Consider the following 20,116-nt stretch of genomic DNA (forward strand, 5'->3'; position numbering starts at 1 on the left):
ATTTGTAAAATTTGGCAAACGTATGCAGTGAAGACCAAGTCGCTGCCTTACAAATCTGTTCAACAGAAGCCTCAATCTTGAAAGCCTATGTGGAAGCCACAGCTCTAGTAGAGTGAGCTGTAATTCGTTCAGGAGGCTGCCTTCCAGCAGTCTCATAAGCCAACCGGATGATGCTTTTCAGCCAGAAAGACAGAGGTCGCAGTCGCCTTTTGACCTCTCCTCTTGCCAGAATAGACGACAAACAAGGACGATGTTTGTCTGAAGTCTTTAGTTGCTTTTAGATAAAACTTTAAAGCACGAACCACATCAAGATTGTGTAACAGACGTTCCTTGTTAGAAACTGGATTAGGACACAGAGAAGGAACAACTATTTCCTGGTTGATATTCTTATTGGAAACCACTTTTGGAAGAAAACCAGGTTTGGTACGTAAAACGACCTTATCTGTATGAAACACCAGATAGGGTGAATTACACTGCAAAGCAGACAATTCAGAAACTCTTCTAGCAGAAGAAATAGCTACTAAAAACAAAACTTTCCAAGATAGTAACTTAATATCTATGGAATGTAGAGGTTCAAACGGAACCCCTTGAAGAACTGAAAGAACTAAATTTAGACTCCATGGAGGAGCCACAGGTCTGTAGACAGGCTTGATTCTGACTAAAGCCTGTACAAACGCATGAATATCTGGCATGGCTGCCAGACGCATGTGTAACAAAACAGACAGAGCAGATATCTGTCCCTTTAAGGAACTAGCTGACAAACCTTTCTCCAATCCTTCTTGGAGAAAAGATAGTAACCTTGGAATCCTAATCTTACTCCATGAGTAACCCTTGGATTCGCACCAGCAAAGATATTTCCGCCATATCTTATGGTAAATTTTCCTGGTGACAGGCTTTCTAGCCTGGATCAGAGTATCTATAACTGATTCCGAAAACCCACGCTTAGCTAGAATCAAGCGTTCAATCTCCAAGCAGTCAGTTGCAGAGAAACTAGGTTTGGATGTTCGAATGGACCTTGAATTAGAAGGTCCTGCCTCAAAGGCAGATTCCATGGTGGAACCGATGACATATTCACCAGGTCTGCATACCAAGTCCTGCGTGGCCACGCAGGAGCTATCAGAATTACCGAAGCCTTCTCCTGTTTGATCCTGGCTACTAGCCGGGGGAGAAGGGGAAACGGTGGAAAGGCATAAGCTAGATTGAACGACCAAGGCGCTACTAAGGCATCTACCAATGTCGCCTTGGGATCCCTGGACCTGGACCCGTAACGTGGAACTTTGGAGTTCTGACGTGATGCCATCAGATCCAGATCTGGAATGCCCCATAGCTGGGTCAGCTGAGCAAAAAACCTCCGGGTGGAGTTCCCACTCCCCCGGATGGAAAGTCTGACGACTCAGATAATCCGCTTCCCAGTTGTCCACTCCTGGGATGTGAATTGCTGATAGATGGCAGGAGTGATCCTCTGCCCATTTGATGATCTTGGATACCTCCCTCATCGCCAGGGAACTCTTTGTCCCCCCCTGATGATTGATATACGCTACAGTCGTCATGTTGTCTGACAGAAATCTGATGAATTTGGCCTCCGCTAGTTGAGGCCATGCCTGGAGCGCATTGAATATCGCTCTCAATTCCAAAATGTTTATCGGGAGAAGAGATTCTTCCCGAGACCATAGACCCTGAGCCTTCAGGGACTCCCAGACCGCGCCCCAGCCTAAGAGGCTGGCATCGGTTGTGACAATGATCCACTCTGGTCTTCGGAAACTCATTCCCTGAGACAGGTGATCCTGAGACAACCACCAGAGGAGTGAGTCTCTGGTTTGCTGGTCCATCTGAATCTTGGGAGACAAATCTGCATAATCCCCATTCCATTGTTTGAGCATGCACAGTTGCAATGGTCTTAAATGAATTTGAGCAAAGGGAAGCACGTCCATTGCCGCAACCATTAGTCCTATTACCTCCATGCACTGAGCTATGGAGGGTTGAGGAATGGATTGAAGAACTCGACAAGTGTTCAAAAGTTTTAATTTCCTGACCTCTGTCAGAAAGATTTTCATTTCTACCGAGTCTATTATTGTTCCCAGGAAGGGAACCCTTGTGAACGGGGACAGAGAACTTTTTTCTATATTCAACTTCCACCCGTGAGACCTTAGAAAGGCTAGAACAATGTCCGTATGAGCCCTTGCTTTGTGAAAGGACGACGCCTGTATTAAAATGTCGTCTAGGTAAGGTGCTACTGCAATGCCCCTTGGCCTTAGCACCGCTAGAAGGGACCCTAGCACCTTTGTGAAAATTCTGGGAGCAGTGGCCTATCCGAAGGGAAGAGCCACGAACTGGTAATGCTTGAGGCGAACCTCAGAAACTGATGGTGATCTTTGTGGATAGGAATATGCAGGTACGCATCCTTTAAGTCCACGGTAGTCATATATTGACCCTCCTGGATCATTGGTAAAATTGTCCGAATGGTTTCCATTTTGAATGATGGAACTCTGAGGAATTTGTTTAGGATCTTTAAGTCCAGGATTGGCCTGAAAGTTCCTTCCTTTTTGGGAACTAAAAACAGGTTTGAGTAAAATCCCAGTCCTTGTTCTGCTGTTGGAACTGGGTGTATCACTCCCATTTTTAAAAGGTCTTCTACGCAATGTAAAAATGCCTGTCTCTTTATCTGGTCTAAAGATAAGCGAGACATGTGGAACCTTCCCCTTGGAGGAAGGTCCTTGAATTCTAGAAGATACCCCTGAGAGACAATTTCTAGTGCCCAGGGGTCCGGAACATCTCTTGCCCAGGCCTAAGCAAAGAGAGAAAGTCTGCCCCCTACTAGATCCGGTCCCGGATCGGGGGCTACCCCTTCATGCTGTCTTGGTAGCAGCAGCAGGCTTTTTGGCCTGTTTACCCTTGTTCCAGCCTTGCAATGGTTTCCATGCTGGTTTGGGCTGGGGTGTGTTACCCTCTTGCCTAGTGGCTGTAGAGGTAGAAGCCGGTCCCGTTCCTGAAATTGTGAAAGGAACGAAAAACAGAATTTATGCTTACCTGATAAATTACTTTCTCCAACGGTGTGTCCGGTCCACGGCGTCATCCTTACTTGTGGGATATTCTCTTCCCCAACAGGAAATGGCAAAGAGTCCCAGCAAAGCTGGCCATATAGTCCCTCCTAGGCTCCGCCCACCCCAGTCATTCGACCGACGGACAGGAGGAAATATATATAGGAGAAACCATATGGTACCGTGGTGACTGTAGTTAAAGAAAATAATTCATCAGACCTGATTAAAAAAACCATGGCGGGCCGTGGACCGGACACACCGTTGGAGAAAGTAATTTATCAGGTAAGCATAAATTCTGTTTTCTCCAACATTGGTGTGTCCGGTCCACGGCGTCATCCTTACTTGTGGGAACCAATACCAAAGCTTTAGGACACGGATGAAGGGAGGGAGCAAATCAGGTTACCTAAACGGAAGGCACCACAGCTTGCAAAACCTTTCTCCCAAAAATAGCCTCCGAAGAAGCAAAAGTATCAAATTTGTAAAATTTGGCAAAAGTGTGCAGTGAAGACCAAGTCGCTGCCTTACATATCTGGTCAACAGAAGCCTCGTTCTTGAAGGCCCATGTGGAAGCCACAGCCCTAGTGGAGTGAGCTGTGATTCTTTCAGGAGGCTGCCGTCCGGCAGTCTCATAAGCCAATCGGATGATGCTTTTAAGCCAAAAGGAAAGAGAGGTAGAAGTCGCTTTTTGACCTCTCCTTTTACCAGAATAAACAACAAACAAGGAAGATGTTTGTCTGAAATCTTTTGTAGCCTCTAAATAGAATTTTAGAGCACGGACTACGTCCAAATTGTGTAACAAACGTTCCTTCTTTGAAACTGGATTCGGACACAAAGAAGGTACAATTATTTTTGTTAGAAACAACCTTAGGAAGAAAACCAGGCTTAGTTCGCAAAACCACCTTATCTGCATGGAACACCAGATAGGGCGGAGAACACTGCAAAGATAACTCGGAAACTCTTCTAGCAGAAGAAATTGCAACCAAAAACAAAACTTTCCAAGATAGTAACTTAATATCTATGGAATGTAAAGGTTCAAACGGAACCCCTTGAAGAACTGAAAGAACTAGATTTAGACTCCAGGGAGGAGTCAAAGGTCTGTAAACAGGCTTGATCCTAACCAGAGCCTGAACAAATGCTTGAACATCTGGCACAGCTGCCAGTCTTTTGTGTAGTAAGACAGATAAAGCAGAGATCTGTCCCTTTAGAGAACTTGCAGATAATCCTTTCTCCAAACCTTCTTGTAGAAAGGAGAGAATCTTAGGAATTTTTATCTTATTCCATGGGAATCCTTTGGATTCACACCAACAGATATATCTTTTCCATATTTTATGGTAAATCTTTCTAGTTACCGGTTTTCTGGCCTGAACCAGAGTATCTATCACAGAATCTGAAAACCCACGCTTCGATAGAATCAAGCGTTCAATCTCCAAGCCGTCAGCTGGAGGGAGACCAGATTTGGATGTTCGAATGGACCCTGAACAAGAAGGTCCTGTCTCAAAGGTAGTTTCCATGGTGGAGCCGATGACATATTCACCAGGTCTGCATACCAAGTCCTGCGTGGCCACGCAGGAGCTATCAAGATCACCGAGGCCCTCTCCTGATTGATCCTGGCTACCAGCCTGGGAATGAGAGGAAACGGTGGAAATACATAAGCTAGGTTGAAGGTCCAAGGTGCTACTAGTGCATCTACTAGAGTCGCCTTGGGATCCCTGGATCTGGACCCGTAGCAAGGAACCTTGAAGTTTTGACGAGACGCCATCAGATCCATGTCTGGAATGCCCCATAATTGAGTTATTTGGGCAAAGATCTCCGGATGGAGTTCCCACTCCCCCGGATGGAATGTCTGACAACTCAGAAAATCCGCCTCCCAGTTTTCCACACCTGGGATGTGGATCGCAGACAGGTGGCAGGAGTGATCCTCCGCCCATTGAATTATTTTGGTCACTTCTTTCATCGCCAGGGAACTCCTTGTTCCCCCCTGATGATTGATATACGCAACGGTCGTCATGTTGTCTGATTGGAACCTTATGAATCTGGCCTTTGCTAGCTGAGGCCAAGCCCTGAGAGCATTGAATATCGCTCTCAGTTCCAGAATGTTTATCGGGAGAAGAGACTCTTCCCGAGACCATAGACCCTGAGCTTTCAGGGATTCCCAGACCGCGCCCCAGCCCACTAGACTGGCGTCGGTCGTGACAATGACCCACTCTGGTCTGCGGAAGCTCATTCCCTGGGACAGATGGTCCAGGGTCAGCCACCAACGGAGTGAATCTCTGGTCTTCTGATCTACTTGAATCATTGGAGACAAGTCTGTATAGTCCCCATTCCACTGTTTGAGCATGCACAGTTGTAATGGTCTTAGATGAATTCGTGCAAAAGGAACTATGTCCATTGCTGCAACCATCAACCCTACTACTTCCATGCACTGCGCTATGGAAGGACGAGGAACAGAATGAAGCACTTGACAAGAGCTTAGAAGTTTTGATTTTCTGACCTCTGTCAGAAAAATCCTCATTTCTAAGGAATCTATTATTGTTCCCAAGAAGGGAACTCTTGTCGACGGAGACAGAGAACTTTTTTTCTATGTTCACCTTCCATCCGTGTGATCTGAGAAAGGCTAGAACGATGTCTGTATGAGCCTTTGCTTTTGACAGGGACGACGCTTGCATTAGAATGTCGTCCAAGTAAGGTACTACTGCAATGCCCCTCGGTCTTAGAACCGCTAGAAGGGACCCTAGCACCTTTGTGAAAATCCTTGGAGCAGTGGCTAACCCGAATGGGAGGGCCACAAATTGGTAATGCTTGTCCAGAAAAGCGAACCTTAGGAACTGATGATGTTCTTTGTGGATAGGAATATGTAGGTACGCATCCTTTAGATCCACGGTAGTCATAAATTGACTTTCCTGGATAGTGGGTAGAATCGTTCGAATGGTTTCCATCTTGAACGATGGTACCCTGAGAAATTTGTTTAGGATCTTCAAATCCAAAATTGGTCTGAAAGTTCCCTCTTTTTTGGGAACTACGAACAGATTGGAATAAAATCCCATTCCTTGTTCCTTTATTGGAACTGGGTGTATAACTCCCATCTTTAACAGGTCTTCTACACAATATAAGAATGCCTGTCTCTTTATTTGGTTTGAGGATAAGTGAGACATGTGAAACCTTCCCCTTGGGGGTAGTTCCTTGAATTCCAGGAGATAACCTTGAGAAACTATTTCTAGCGCCCAGGGATCCTGAACATCTCTTGCCCAAGTCTGAGCAAAGAGAGAGAGTCTGCCCCCCACTAGATCCGGTCCCGGATCGGGGGCTACTCCTTCATGCTGTTTTGTTAGCAGTGGCAGGCTTCTTGGCCTGCTTACCCTTGTTCCAGCCTTGCATCGGTTTCCAGGCTGGTTTGGGTTGTGAGGCATTACCCTCTTGCTTAGAGGATGCAGAATTAGAGGCCGGTCCGTTCCTGAAATTGCGAAAGGAACGAAAATTAGACTTATTTTTAGCCTTGAAAGACCTATCTTGTGGGAGGGCGTGGCCCTTTCCCCCAGTGATGTCTGAAATAATCTCTTTCAATTCTGGTCCAAATAGAGTTTTACCTTTGAAAGGGATGTTAAGCAATTTTGTCTTGGATGACACATCCGCTGACCAAGACTTTAGCCAAAGCGCTCTGCGCGCCACGATAGCAAACCCTGAATTTTTCGCCGCTAATCTAGCTAATTGCAAAGCGGCATCTAAAATAAAAGAGTTAGCCAATTTAAGTGCGTGAACTCTGTCCATAACCTCCTCATATGGAGTCTCTCTACTGAGCGACTTTTCTAGTTCCTCGAACCAGAACCACGCTGCTGTAGTGACAGGAACAATGCACGAAATTGGTTGTAGAAGGTAACCTTGCTGTACAAAAATCTTTTTAAGCAAACCTTCCAATTTTTTATCCATAGGATCTTTGAAAGCACAACTATCCTCGATAGGAATAGTAGTGCGTTTGTTTAGAGTAGAAACTGCCCCCTCGACCTTAGGGACTGTCTGCCATAAGTCCTTTCTGGGGTCGACCATAGGAAATAATTTCATAAATATAGGGGGGGGGGACAAAAGGTATGCCGGGCTTTTCACACTCCTTATTTACTATGTCCGCCACCCGCTTGGGTATAGGAAAAGCGTCGGGGTGCACCGGAACCTCTAGGAACTTGTCCATCTTGCATAATTTCTCTGGAATGACCAAGTTGTCACAATCATCCAGAGTAGATAACACCTCCTTAAGCAGTGCGCGGAGATGTTCTAATTTAAATTTAAATGTCACAACATCAGGTTCAGCTTATTGAGAAATTTTTCCTGAATCTGAAATTTCTCCATCTGACAAAACCTCCCTCATGGCCCCTTCAGATTGGTGTGAGGGTATGACAGAACAATTATCATCAGCGCCCTCATGCTCTTCAGTGTTTAAAACAGAGCAATCGCGCTTTCTCTGATAAGTAGGCATTTTGGATAAAATATTTGCTATGGAGTTATCCATTACAGCCGTTAATTGTTGCATGGTAATAAGCATTGGCGCACTAGATGTACTAGGGGCCTCCTGCGTGGGCAAAACTGGTGTAGACACAGTAGGGGATGATGTAGTATCATGTTTACTCCCCTCAGCTGAGGAATCATCTTGGGCAATTTCATTATCTGTGGCAGTACTGTCCTTACTTTGTTTGGACGCTATGGCACAATTATCACATAAATTTAAATGGGGAGACACATTGGCTTTCATACATATAGAACATAGCTTATCTGAAGGTACAGACATGTTAAACAGGCTTAAACTTGTCAACAAAATACAAAAAACGTTTAAAAACAAAACCGTTACTGTCTCTTTAAATTTTAAACAGAAACCACTTTATTACTGAATATGTGAAAAAGTATGAAGGAATTGTTCAAAAATTACCAAAATTTCACCACAGTGTCTTAAAGCATTAATAGTATTGCACACCAAATTTCAGAGCTTTAACCCTTAAAATAAAAATTTTTTAGAAGCTTTTCCAGCAATTTTTAGATCCTCACACATGCATCTGCATGCCCTGCTCTCAAAAAACAACTGCGCAGTAATGGCGCGAAAATGAGGCTCAGTCTACAACTAGGAAGGCCCTCTGACTGGAAAAGGTGTCTAACACAGTGCCTGCCGTTTAATAAACGTTCCCCAAGTTTATAAATACAAATTGTTAGCATAAATATGAATAAAATGCCCAAATAAAGCAATCGATTTAGCCCATAAAAATGTCTACCAGTTTTTCAGCCCATAATAAGCCCTTTATTCTGTTTGTTTGACTAAGAAAATGGCTTACCGGTCCCCATGAGGGGAAATGACAGCCTTCCAGCATTACATCGTCTTGTTAGAAATATGGCTAGTCATACCTTAAGCAGAAAAGTCTGCTAACTGCTTCCCCCAACTGAAGTTACTTCATCTCAACAGTCCTATGTGGAAACAGCAATCGATTTTAGTTACTGTCTGCTAAAATCATCTTCCTCTCACAAACAGAAATCTTCATCCTTTTCTGTTTCAGAGTAAATAGTACATACCAGCACTATTTTAAAATAACAAACACTTGATAGAAGAATAAAAACTACATTTAAACACCAAAAAACTCTTAACCATCTCCGTGGAGATGTTGCCTGTGCAACGGCAAAGAGAATGACTGGGGTGGGCGGAGCCTAGGAGGGACTATATGGCCAGCTTTGCTGGGACTCTTTGCCATTTCCTGTTGGGGAAGAGAATATCCCACAAGTAAGGATGACGCCGTGGACCGGACACACCAATGTTGGAGAAATTAGACTTACTTTTAGCTTTGAAAGGTCTATCCTGTGGAAGGCCATGGCCCTTTCCCCCAGTGATATCTGAAATAATTTCTTTCAACTCTGGCCCGAATAGGGTCTTACCCTTGAAAGGAATATTAAGCAATTTTGTTTTGGACGACACATCCGCCGACCACGATTTTAGCCAAAGCGCTCTACTCGCCACTATTGCGAAACCAGAATTTTTTGCCGCTAATTTAGCTAACTGAAAAGCGGCATCTGTAATGAAAGAATTAGCCAACTTCAGGGCGTGAATTCTATCCATGACTTCATCATAAGAAGTCTCCTTCTGGAGCGAGTTTTCTAATTCCTCAAACCAAAAAGCAGCTGCAGTGTTTACAGGAATAATGCAAGAAATTGGTTGAAGAAGAAAACCTTGTTGAACAAAAATTTTCTTAAGTAAACCTTCTAATTTTTTATCCATAGGATCTTTGAAAGCGCAACTGTCTTCTATTGGTATAGTTGTGCGCTTAGCTAGCGTTGAAACTGCCCCCTCTACCTTAGGGACCATCTGCCACGCGTCCCTTCTGGGGTCAACAATGGGGAACATTTTCTTAAATATAAGAGGGGGAATAAAAAGGTACACCTGGCTTCTCCCACTCCTTATTCACTATATCCGCCACCCTCTTAGGTATTGGAAACGCATCAGTGTGTACTGGGACCTCTAAGAATTTATCCATTTTACACAATTTTTCTGGGACCACCAAGGGGTCACAATCATCAAGAGTAGCTAGGACCTCCTTAAGTAGAGCGCGGAGGTGTTCTAGCTTAAAATTTAAAAGCTATGGTATCAGGCTCTGCCTGCTGAGAAACTTTTCCTGTGTCAGAAATTTCTCCCTCAGACAGGCCCTCCCTCACCGCCAAGTCAGATTGATGTGAGGGCACTACAGATAAATTATCGTCTGCGTCTGCTTGCTCATTTTCTGTATTTAAAACTGAGCAATCACGCTTCCTAGGAAAAGCTAGCAGTTTGGATAAAAATGCTGCGAGAGAATTTTCCATTACTGCTGCTAACTGTTGCATAGTAATAGCAATTGGCGCGCCAGATGTACTGGGCATCGCTTGCGCGGGCATAGCTGGTGTTGACACAGAAGGAGAGGATAGTGAGCTATTCTCACTACCTTCAGCTAAAGAATCATCTTGGGCTATATCTTTAAGCGTGATTGTACAGTTCTTAAGTTGTTTGGACGCTATGGCACACTTCAAACATAAATTTAATAGGGGAACCACCTTGCCTTTGAACATACAGAACATAGGTTATCTGAAGGGTCAGACATGTTTGACAGACTTAAACAGATCTTCAATGCAATAAAAATTATTTTTGACAAAAACGTTACTGTGTCTTTAAATAATAAAAGTGCACACTTTATTACTAAAACATCAAATAAACATCCGATTTTAATGAAATTTTCACCACAGTGTCTTAATGCTTTGAAAGGATTGCACACAAATTTTCAGACCAATTAACCCCTTAATGCTATAACAGCAATTAACCGGTTAAAAACACTACAGTACTATGCCACAGCTTCCACTGTGGCCTTTACCTTCCTTAGGGATTATTTTAGTAGGAAATAAGCCTCTCTGGAGTCTTTTCTGATGCCTCTGGACTCCCCACGTGAAGCTGCATGAACTGCCTAAGCAAAACAACTGCGTGAAAATGAGGCCTCCTCCCTCTTCATTCCAGAGTGGAGGGGCCTTTCTGACTAGAATAGGTGTCCAAATAAGTGCCAGGCGCAAATTAAACCCCAAAAGTGTTTTAAAGTCTGAAAAAACACCTTATTTATATTGAAAACATGCTAAAAAGCAATCGATTTAGCCCACAATAGTGTCAACCAGCATAGAGCCCTTAATATAAGCCATCATTTTATACAGAGTCTAAGAAAAATGGCTTACCTATCCCAGAGGGGATTGCTGACAGTCTTCTAGCATTACTAGGTCTTGTTAGAAAAATGACTGATCATACCTGAAGCAGTTAAGCCTGCAAACTGTTCCTCCCAACTGAAGTTCTCTGGTTTCAACAGTCCTGCGTGGGAACAGCAATGGATTTTAGTTACTGGTGCTAAAATCATATTCCTCTCGGCAGAAATCTTCATCACTTTCTGCTGCAGAGTAAATAGTACAAGCCGGCACTATTTTAAAATAACAAACTCTTGATAGAAGAATAAAAAACTACAACTAAACACCACATACTCTTTACCACCCCCGTGGAGATGCTACTAGTTAGAGCGGCAAAGAGAATGACTGGGGGGCGGAGCCTGAGGGGAGCTATATGGACATCTCTGCTGTGTGCTCTCTTTGCCACTTCCTGTAGATATATAGGTATAGCTATCTATTTTACATTAACAGTAACACACACACACACATATATACACAGTATATATATATATATATATATATATATATTTATATATATATATTAATAAAAATATAATTTATGCTTACCTGATAAATTATTTTCTTTCTTGGCAGTGAGAGTCCACGAAATGCATTCATAACCTATGAGAAATACTCTACTTGGCCACCAGGAGAAGGCAGATACACCCCAAACAGAGCATCAAATATCCCTCAAACTTCCCCTACCCTCTCAGTAGTTCAAGCCAAGACTAAGGAAAAGAAGAGAGATAAAAAGGGGTAACAAGGTGCCAGAAGACTGCTGCCACAACACTACACTGCCAAGAAAGAAAATGCATCAGGTAAAAAACAAAATGTATGCTTACCTGATAAATTTCTTTCCGGGCATGGAAAGTCCACGACTTCATTCCAATTACTAGTGGGATATTCAACTCCTGGCCAGCAGGAGGAGGCAAAACTTCCCTTACCCATAATCCCTAGTTATTCAACCAAAGGAAAATGGAAAAAGAAGAAACACAAGGGTATAGAGGTGCCTGAGGTTTAAACAAAAAAACTGCCGAATTTAAATTGAGAAGGGGGCGGGGTCGTGGACTCTCCATGCCCGGAAAGAAAGAAATGTATTAGGTAAGCATACATTTTATTTTATTTCCTATGGCATGGAGAGTCCACGACTTCATTCCAATTACTAGTGGGAACCAATACCCAAGCTAGAGGACACAGAATGAAAAGAGGGAGAACAAAGCAGGCAGACCAAAAAAGAAGGCTTGAAGGACCTTTCTCCCAAAAGAAGCCTCAGCCGAGGCAAAAGTATCAAATTTGTAGAATTTAGAAAAAAGTATGCAAAGACGACCATTTTGCCGCCTGGCAAATCTGCTCCACAGAAGCTTAATTTTTGAAAGCCCAGGAAGAGGAGACAGCCCTAGTGGAATGAGACGTAATTCTCTCTGCTGTCTCGTAAGATAAACGAATAACACTTCTTAACCATAGAGAAAGGGTAGTAGAAGTGGCCTTCTGACCTTTACACTTTCCAGAGAAAACAACAAAAAGGGCAGAAGATAGGCGAAAATCTTTAGCAGCTTGAAGGTAAAATTTTAGAGCATGCACAAAATCCAGGTTATGCAAAAGATGTTCCTTATGGAAAGAAGGATTAGGACAAAAAGAAGCAACAACAATTTCCTGATTAATGTCTCGATCTGGTACAACCTTCGGTAGAAAACCCAACTTAGTACGAAGGACCGCCTTATCTGCATGAAAAATAAGGTATGGGGAATCACACTGCACAGCCAAAAGCTCAGAAACTGCGAGCGGAAGAAATAGCCAGAAGAAACAAAACCTTCTAAGATAACAATTTTAGCATCGGCTCAAACAGAGCCTGCTGCAAAACTTTAAGAACGAGGTTAAGGCTCCAAGGAGGAGCAACAGGTTTAAACACAGCCTGATTCTGACCAGGGCCTGAACAAAAGCTTGAACATCTGGCAAATCTGCCAGACGTTTGTGCAAAATAATAGACAGTGCATAAATCTGACCCTTTAGAGTACTTACTGACAAACCATTCTCCAAGCCATCCTGAAGAAAGGATAAAATGTGGGGAATCCTTACCCGGCTCCAGGAGAAACCTTTAGATTCGCACCAATAAAAATGTATTTACGCCATACCTTATGGTAAATCCTGCGAGTAACTGGTTTATGAGCCGGAAGCATAGTATCAATGACCGCATCAGAAAAACCATGTCTAGATAGAACTAGGCGTTCAATCTCCAAGCAGTCAGCTTCAGAGAATCCAGGTTTAAATGGAGGAATGGACCCTGAAGTAGAAGGTCCTTCCTCAGAGGTAACCTCCAAGGTGGAAGAGAAGACATCTTCACCAGATCCTGCGAGGCCACGCCGGAGATATTACAATTACAGATGCTCTCAATGACCGCATCAGAAAAACCACGTCTAGATAGAACTAGGCGTTCAATCTCCAAGCAGTCAGCTTCAGAGAATCCAGGTTTAAATGGAGGAATGAACCCTGAAGTAGAAGGTCCTTCCTCAGAGGTAACCTCCAAGGTGAAAGAGAAGACATCTTCACCAGATCCGCGAACCAGATCCTGCGAGGCCACGCCGGAGCTATTAGAATTACAGATGCTCTCTCCTGTTTGATACAAGCAATGACTCTGAGAAGGAGAGCAAACGGGGGGAACCGGTAAGCCAGAGAAAAGATCCAAGGGACCGCTAGAGCGTCTATCAGAGCGGCCTGAGGATCTCTTGACCTTGAGCCGGACTATGGAAGTTTGGCGTTTTGACGAGACACCATCAGATCCAACTCTGGAACCCCCCACCTGAGGGTTATTATTGAGAACACATCCGATAGGAGCCCATTCCCCGGGATGAAAAGTCTGTCTGCTCAGAAAATCCGCCTCCCAGTTGTCCACCCCTGGAATGTGGATAGCAGATAAGAGACAATCGTGAGCTTCCGCCCACTGTATAATGCGAGTCACCTCCTTCATAGCCAAGGAACTCAGAGTTCCTCAGTGGTGGTTGATGTAAGCCACTGAGGTGATGCTGTCTGACTGAAATCTGATAAACCGGACTAAAGTAAACTGAGGCCAAGCTATCAAGGTATTGAAGATTGCTCTCCACTCCAAGATGTTTATGGGAAGAGAAGATTCCTTTTGAGTCCACAGGCACTAAAGTTTTAGAGAGCCACAAACTGCTCCCCAGCCTAACAGGCTGGCGTCCGTAGTCACAATTACCCAGAAAGGTCTCAGGAAGCAAGTTCCCGAGCCAGATGTTCCTGTGAAATCCACCACGAGAGAGAGTCTCTTGTAAGGGGATCCAGAGATATCCTCTGCGATAAATCTGAATGGTCTCCGTTCCACTGACTGAGCATGCATAGTTGCAGAGGTCTCAGATGGAACAGAGCAAAAGGAATGTCCATGGAAGCAACCATCAGACTAATCACCTCCATGCATTGAGCCACTGATGGACAAAAGCAGACTGGAGAGAAAAAGGCACGAAGAAAGAAGTTTGGATTTTCTTGGAAAATTTTCATGGACAGGGAATCTTTGATTGTCCCCAAGAAACACACCCTTGTAGCTGGAACAAGGGAACTCTTTTCCAGATTCACTTTCCATCCGTGGGAACGTAGAAAAGACAACAACATCTCTGTATGAGATTTTGTTAGTTGAAAAGATGACGCCTGAACCAAGATGTCTTCTAGGTAAGGCGCCACAGCAATTACCTGGGATCTGACCACTGCCAAAAGAGCCTACAGAACCTTTGTAAATATTCTGGGAGCTGTGGAAAGACCAAACGGAAGGGCGACAAACTGGAAATGCTTTTCCAGAAAGGCAAACCTTAGAAACTGGTGATGATCCCTGTGAATGGGAACATGTAGATATGCGTCCTTGAGGTCTATGGTCGTCATGAATTGACCTTCCAGAACCAATGGAAGGATGGAACCCTGAGAAATTTGTTGAGGCACTTTAGGTCTAGGATGGGACGGAAAATTCCGTCCTTTTTTGGAACCACAAAAAGATTTGGATAGAATCCTTGTCCCTGTTCCTCTACAGGAACTGGAACAATTACTCAAAGGGAGGCTAGGTCCTCTACACAGTTTAAGAAGGCCTCCCCTCTTTACTTGGTTTGAGAATAGTCTTGACAGGAGAAATCTGCCCCTTGGAGGGCAAGACTTGAATCCTATTCTGTAACCCTGGGATACTATGTCCACAGCCCAAGGGTCTGGGACATTGCGTATCAAAGCTTGCTGAAAAAGAGAAAGCCAGCCCCCCACTTGATCCAAAATTGGATCAGGGCGGGCCCTTCATGCCGATTTAGAATCAGTGGAAGGCTTCTTGTTTTGCTTTCCCTTATTCCAAGGCTGACTGCACTTCCAAGAGGACCTGGATTGGTCTGGTTTGGAAGAAGAGGAGGAAGACTTCTGTCCTTTAAAGTTGCGAAAGGAACAAAAAACATAATTTATGCTTACCTGATAAATTTCTTTCTTTCCTTTCATTTCGTGGTGAGTCCATGGAATAATCAATTACTAGTGGGAATATCAGTCCTGGCCAGCAGGAGAAGGCAAAGAGCACCACAGCAAAGCTGCTATATGTCACTTCCCTTACCCATAACCTCCAGTCATTCAGCCGAAGGGAAAATGGAAAAAGATGATAACACAAAGGTGTAGAGGTGCCTGAGGTTTTAGCTAAAAATAACTGTCATAAAATAAAGGGTGGGCCGTGGACTCACCATATACGGAAATAAATTTATCAGGTAAGCATAAATTATGTTTTCTTTCCTAAGATATGGTGAGTCCACGGAATCATCTATCACTAGTGGGAACCAATACCCAAGGTAGAGGACACAGATGATTAGGGAGGGACAAGACAGGCAACCTAAACAGAAGGCACCACTGCATGAAGAACCTTTCTCCCAAAAGAAGCCTCAGCTGAGACAAAAATATAAAATATGGAAAAAGTATGCAAAGAGGACCAAGTTGCAGCCTTGCAAATCTGTTCTACAGAAACTTTCTTCTTGAAAGCCCAAGAAGAAGGGACAGCCCTAGTTAAATGAGCTGAAATTCTCTCAGGAGGCTGCTGTCCAGCAGTCTCATAAACCAAACACATTATACTATTCAACCAAAGAGAAAGAGAAGTAGCTGAAGCTCTCTGACCTTTATGTTTCCCAGAGAAACAAACCACAAACTGGCGACAATCCTTAGTCGCCTGTAGATAGAAAATAAAAGCACGCACAACATCAAAGTTGTGCAACAAATGTTCCTTATGAGAAGAATGATAAGGACACAGAGAAGGAACAGCAATTTTCTGATTAATATATCTATCCGAAACCACTTAGGAAGAAAACCTAACTAGTACGAATAACCGCCTTAACTGCACGAAAGATAAGGCGAATCACACTGCAAAACAGAGCTCCGAGACTCTCCAAGCAGAAAAGAAAGCGATGAGAAACAAAACCTTCCAAAATAACAACTTAATATCTATGGAAAGTAAAGGCTCAAACAGAGCCTACTGCAAAACTTTAAGAACAAGGGCAAAACCCTAAGGGGGAGCAACTGACTTAAACACAGGCCTGATGTAGACCAGTGCCTGACAAAAAGATTGCACATCTGGCACATCCACCAGATGCCTATGTAGGAAAAAAGACAATGCAGAAAACTGACCCTTCAGGGTACTGACTGACAAACCCTTCTCCAGACCACCCTGGAAAAAGGATAAAAACATTAAAAAAAAAACCACTTAGACAAAACTAAGCGTCCAGTCTGCAAGCAGTCAGCTTCAGAGATTTAGATGAAAAAAAAAGACTAAGAATCAGAAGTCCTTCCTCAGAGGTAGTCTCCAAGGTGGAGAGACGACATTTCCACTAGGTCTGCATACCAGATCCTGCGAGGCGACAAACAAAATCACCACCGCTCTCATATGAAAATATGAGTAGTGACTGATGGAAAGAGAACAAACAGAGGAAAAAGGTATGCAAGACTGAAATCCAAGAAAAACGTCAGAACATCTATCAGGACAGTCTGCGGATCACATGACCATAAACAATACCTTAGAAACTTGGCGTTCTGTCAAAACGCCCACAAAAGCCAACTCCTGAAACCCCCTATGTGAGGGTCTACCTAGAGAACACTTCCGGATGGAAATGCTCACTCCCCGAGATGAATTATCAGTCAGTTTATAAGTCCGACTCCTAATTGTCCACCCCTGGAAAGTGGATGACCAACAGTAAATGTGAGCTTCCTCCCACTGAACAATCCAAGTCACCTCCTAATGGTTGATATAAACCCTAGAGGTGATATTGTCCGACTGGAACCAAGCTAGGGGCGACTGAGGTCAAGTCATCAGAGCATTGCAAATTGCTCTCAACTCCAAGATGTTTAAAGAGGAGAGCAGACACTTCCGAGTCCATAATCCTTAAAGACCCAGACAGCTTACCAGCCCAGCAGGTTGGCATCCGTGTTTACATCACGCAGGAATATCTCCAGAAGCACACTCCCGCAGATAGATACTCCTGAAAAAATACTACGGAAGAAAGTCTCTTGTCATCTAATCTAAATCTATCCTTTAAGACAGATCCGAAAGTTCTCCATGTCATGGAAAATAGCAAAAGGAATGATGTCCATGGAATACCATCAGACCAATTCCCTCCAAACACAGGGTCACAGAAAAGTGAAGAAATATCAACTGCAGCTAAATCCAAACTCCCAACCTCCTGGTTGCAAGATGGTTAAGCTATCCACCGGCCACTAAAACTTACTGTTGGCCGGACAGAAGACTGCAGAGTGGGGAAAAGGAATAAATCCTTGGTTTTCTGACCTTTGAAATACATCTCCTAGATAAAGAATCAAATAAAGGTTCAAGCATACCGCACCTGGTGTTCCCAGGCGGTCTCCCATCCAGGTACTGACCAGACCTGACCATAACTTCCGAGATCAAACAAAATCGGGTGCATTCAGGGTATTGTGGGGGTAGTCCCAAATAAATTACCCTTGTGGATAGAACAAGGGAACTCTTCTCCAGATTAATTTCCCATCCCCGGAAAACAAAATTTATGCTTACCTGATAAATTTATTTCCCTTGTGGTGTATCCAGTCCACGGATTCATCCATTACTTGTGGGATATTCTCCTTCCCAACAGGAAGCTGCAAGAGGATCACCCACAGCAGAGCTGTCTATATAGCTCCTCCCCTAACTGCCACCTCCCAGTCATTCGACCGAAGACAAGCAAGAGAAAGGAGAAACTATAGGGTGCAGTGGTGACTGTAGTTTAAAAATTACACCTGCCTTAAAATGACAGGGCGGGTCGTGGATTGGATACACCACAAGTGAAATACATTTATCAGGTAAGCATAAATTTTGTTTTCTCTTGTAAGGTGTATCCAGTCCACGGATTCATCCATTACTTGTGGGATACCAATACCAAAGCTATAGGACATGGATGAAGGGAGGAACAAGGCAGAAAGCTGCAAGAGGATCACCCACAGCAGAGCTGTCTATATAGCTCCTCCCCTAACTGCCACCTCCCAGTCATTCGACCGAAGACAAGCAAGAGAAAGGAGAAACTATAGGGTGCAGTGGTGACTGTAGTTTAAAAATTAAAAAACACCTGCCTTAAAATGACAGGGCGGGCCGTGGACTGGATACACCACAAGAGAAATACATTTATCAGGTAAGCATAAATTTTGTTTTCTCTTGTAAGGTGTATCCAGTCCACGGATTCATCCATTACTTGTGGGATACCAATACCAAAGCTATAGGACACGGATGAAGGGAGGGACAAGGCAGGCGCTTAAACGGAAGGCACCACTGCCTGTAAGACCTTTCTCCCAAAAATAGCCTCCGAAAGAAGCAAAAGTATCAAATTTGTAGAATTTAGAAAAAGTATGAAGCGAAGACCAAGTCGCCGCCTTACAAATCTGTTCAACAGAAGCCTCATTTTTAAAGGCCCATGTGGAAGCCACCGCTCTAGTGGAATGAGCTGTAATTCTTACAGGAGGCTGCTGGCCAGCAGTCTCATAAGCTAAGCGGATTATACTTCTTAACCAAAAAGAAAGAGAAGTTGCTGATGCCTTTTGGCCTTTCCTCTGTCCAGAGTAGACAACAAACAATGCAGATGTTTTACGAAAATCTTTAGTAGCTTGTAAATAAAACTTTAAAGCACGAACCACGTCAAGATTCTCTTGATTGATATTCTTATTGGATACCACCTTAGGAAGAAACCCAGGTTTGGTACGCAAAACTACCTTATCTGCATGGAAGATCAGATAAGGGGAATCACACTGCAAGGCAAATAACTCTGCGAGCCGAAGAGATAGCTAACAAGAACAGAACTTTCCAAGATAAAAGCTTGATATCTATGGAATGCAGAGGTTCAAACGGAACCCCTTGAAGAACTAAATTTAAACTCCATGGCGGAGCAACAGGTTTAAACACAGGCTTGATTCTAACTAAAGCCTGACAAAACGCCTGAACGTCTGGAACATCCGCCAGACGCTTGTGCAAAAGAATAGACAGAGCAGAAATCTGTCCCTTTGAACTAGCCGACAATCCCTTCTCCAATCCTTCTCGGAGAAAAGACAATAACCTGGGAATCCTGACTTTACTCCATGAGTAACCCTTGGATTCACACCAATGAAGATATTTACACCATATCTTATGATAGATTTTCCTGGTGACAGGTTTCGAGCCTGAATTAAGGTATCAATGACTGACTCGGAAAAAACACGTGTTGACAAAATCAAGCGTTCAATCTCCAAGCAGTCAGACGCAGAGAAATTAGATTTGGATGTTTGAAGGGACCTTGAAGTAGAAGGTCCTGCCTCAGCGGCAGAGTCCAAGGTGGAAAGGATGACATGTCCACCAGATCTGCGTACCAAGTCCTGCGTGGCCATGCAGGAGCTATCAAAATCACAGAAGCGCTCTCCTGCTTGATCTTGGCAATCAGACGAGGGAGCAGAGGAAACGGTGGAAACACATAAGCCAGGTTGAAAGACCAAGGCGCTGCTAGAGCATCTATCAGCGCTGCCTTGGGATCCCTGGACCTGAACCCGTAACAATATAGTAAAATCAGTGCATTTGGTTCTCCAGACCGGCTTAGACTGGGCAAAAGTTCCCTCTTGTTTTGTGTTAGAGGAAGTTGACCACATCTCTCTAGCTGCATCCCTTGTCGAGAGCTGCAAGAGAATGACTGGGAGGTGGCAGTTAGGGGAGGAGCTATATAGAATGATCTGCTGTGGGTGATCCGCTTGCAGCTTCCTGTTGGGAAGGAGAATATCCCACAAGTAATGGATGAATCCGTGGACTGGATACACCTTACAAGAGAAAAGAAGATTGGACAAGATCTCTTTAAAGAGAGTTAGCTTGAAGTCAGGATGATCCCTGAAGTATTTATTGTCCAGAAAAACACACTTGC

The 20,116-nt window shown here is 43.8% G+C and overlaps 1 protein-coding gene across 1 annotated transcript in view; it reads right to left on the reverse strand.

Moving 5' to 3' along the window:
* LOC128645254 (cytochrome P450 27C1) overlaps positions 1 to 20,116 on the reverse strand; it is a 570,060-nt gene that overhangs the window by 2,728 nt on the left and 547,216 nt on the right. The window lies entirely within an intron of this gene.

The sequence above is a fragment of the Bombina bombina genome, chromosome 1, assembly GCF_027579735.1.
Source record: "Bombina bombina isolate aBomBom1 chromosome 1, aBomBom1.pri, whole genome shotgun sequence".
In the NCBI taxonomy this organism is placed as follows: Eukaryota; Metazoa; Chordata; class Amphibia; order Anura; family Bombinatoridae; genus Bombina; species Bombina bombina.